Here is a 2,725-nt window from a genome sequence, read left to right as displayed (position 1 = left end):
TGGAATGAAAAAAATAGACCTTTTCTGTGTGGAACGTGACTATACAAAGGTACTTAGTTGTGCTGTGCTTTCCCATCTCACATCAGCATTGTAAACAATAGAGTTAGAGCACTTTCTACTGCACAATGTAATGCAAGTAATTACTTTAAATGCATTTTTTTTTACATAAAGCCCAACATATATGCCAATACCTGTCTGTGCATAGTATTACAATCAGCAGGTGATCCAAATGAATTACTCACATGTTTATCATTGGGTCTCTCAAATAAAGCCTAGATTGGAAAATCGAGTCAAAAAAAGTCCACTACAATCAGATTTAAGCAAAACAAGTTACAATCCTGTTTCTTCTTTGAAAATGCTTCCTCCAAGAGATAGAACGCCAGAACGGCCCTGCTGCTTCCTCTCCTTTAGGGGGCTGTGAACTTAAGATGGCTATCATACATCCTGTAGGCAGCTGTGAGGACAGATACTGGCAAGCCCCTAATCTAACCCAATACAGTCTCAAACGGAAACATTATTTTTTTATATATTTTGGCACTTCTACTGTCGGGAGAATATGTGTTACACACTAAAGAAGACTAGCTTGCGCTTTTGGAGAGGTGTGCGCACATCGATATATATTAACATATTTAACACCAATGCTGCACAGAGCCACTGATATTCATAGCAAATACACCCAGCTGAGCCACTCCACCCGGAGCTGGAGAGTTCACTTCAGACCATAAAGGCTTGATGAGTACATAAGTGTGATAACGGATGTTTCTTTCCTGGAAATGACGTACAGGAAATGTGTGACAATGGGCGACAGGAACCGCCATGTTGTGAGCAGACAACTTACAAACCAACACTAACTAATGGAGTTTAACACATGAGCGGAGGGTCAGAGCAGGCCGACTCACAACCCAGGATACTAGACAGTTTCACAGGGTGGGTGGGCCAAGTGACGAAACAGAAACCTACAAGAACATTGCCAGCAAAATTCCACCGTCTCTCCCCACAGAGAAAGAAAGAGAGAAAGATTTCGTGAGTATAATGAAAGGTTATTTATTTTAGCCCTATTTCAGTGGCTACCCACACAATTTTGGAAAATGTAGTTCTACTTGTTTCACTATATGTCTCCAACACTGACAGTTGTAGATAGTGACTGATGAGACCATGCATAGATTTTACTTTAGAGAAAAGATGGAGCTATTTACACATTGTATACATTACAATACTTATATAACTACACTTAATAATCAGAATGACATAATTTAACGTGGCCAGATGAACTGGTGAGATTGGTTAAATATGTGTCAGTTGTCTGCATTTTTCTATCTTCTTCACAAATTCTTGGAGAGGCTGTTTGGTGTTGAAGATGTGATGCATTTCATGTATGCCTGAGGCCAATCCCAGCAGACAACAATTCAAGCTCACATTCACATTGTGGACAAGTAACGCCTCAGTCATACTATATGACTTAGAGTCAAGTAATACTTAGCTGTAGGGGGAAACCTGAGCACCTATAGGAAATACACACTGTCTTGGAAAAAACATGCAAACTCAGTACAGACTCTACAGAAAGAGTACTGCACAACTTGCTGATGCTAATTTATCCGTTTGAGTTGTAATTTCTGAAGTTTGTAGTTACTCTACTAGTTAAAAAATGACTTGAAACTAAGATTTTATTCACTTTTACGCGTCTTGTCTCCATAACTGTAACTCATTTCCCATCTGCCTTTGATGCTTTCCAACTCTCACTGTGTTCAATATTGTCATCAACATCTCTAAGCGGTTAAACCCTGGATATCACAGCGCAGTACGCTTTATCACAAATGACACATTTTATATCCACCTTCTTGAATAAAGAAAATTCGCCTAGGGCGGGGCGCCCATTCAAGTCTTACAACTTCTGCGCTGCAGCATAGTTCTCAAGAGCCTAGTCATTCATTGTCCATAATTCAACATTTTAAATTTCAAATATTTTGATTCAATAGTTTCAATTGTCAATCCAATGCTTTTGCGATTCTTGTTTTTGTTTTTAGGCTCCCAGTAAAAACTCTCCTGATGAATGCATTGAAACTGGAGAATTTGGGAGATGGGTTTTAAAAGGACTTTAAAAGACAAACAAATGTAAACATAAGTGTTAAAGAAACCGTATAAATCTTTTCCATCATCCCCTGCGAAAGCTGTGGCCTTTCTGACACACATGCTCCCATCTCTCCAGACTCTGCGCTACAACTGGATTACAACTCTAACCCTAAACTAAACATTAATCCATCATGTTCAGAGTTCATTCTAAGCTTTATTGCATAAATATGTACTGTTTTATGACACTGTCTCATCTCCTATCTGCCTTTGATGCTTTTCAACTCTCACTGTGTTCGATATTGTGATCAACATCTCTAAGCAGTTAAACCCTGGATATCACAGCGCAGTACGCTTTATCACAAATGACACATTTTATATTCACCTTCTGATTTCTACATTCAAGAAGAAATAGCTATCTCATGTTATTCATTTACAAATGCCTACTGTTAAAGCGAAACTACTTCTCATCTCTACTTTCATTTAAATCTAAGAACTACAGTACACAATCCAGTAATTACCTAACCTTAGATGTCCTTCTCAGAGCCGTTCCTGACCTCCGCGGGGCCCTAAGCAAAATTCTACAGCAAGTCTTAAAAGCTAGTCATTCATGGGCGCCCGGTTAGTTCAGTGGGTGGAGCTGGTGACCCATGTACCA

At 39.2% G+C, this 2,725-nt stretch overlaps 1 long non-coding RNA gene across 6 annotated transcripts in view; it reads right to left on the bottom strand.

Annotated features, from left to right (window-relative positions):
* Positions 1–1,857, bottom strand: part of LOC118338664 — a 7,267-nt gene extending 5,410 nt beyond the window's left edge. For all 6 annotated transcript variants that reach the window (XR_004797270.1, XR_004797274.1, XR_004797273.1 and 3 more), the window contains exon 1: positions 243–1,857. This is a non-coding gene — a long non-coding RNA (uncharacterized LOC118338664). The remainder of the gene's footprint in view (positions 1–242) is intronic.
* Between the last annotated feature and the right edge of the window lie 868 nt (positions 1,858–2,725).

This window comes from Morone saxatilis, unplaced genomic scaffold (assembly GCF_004916995.1).
Source record: "Morone saxatilis isolate NCDOM2014 unplaced genomic scaffold, NCSU_SB_2.0 Contig10, whole genome shotgun sequence".
Taxonomy (NCBI): domain Eukaryota; kingdom Metazoa; phylum Chordata; class Actinopteri; family Moronidae; genus Morone; species Morone saxatilis.
Note: the sequence above shows the minus strand (reverse complement) of the source record. Positions and strands in the feature narration are given on the sequence as shown.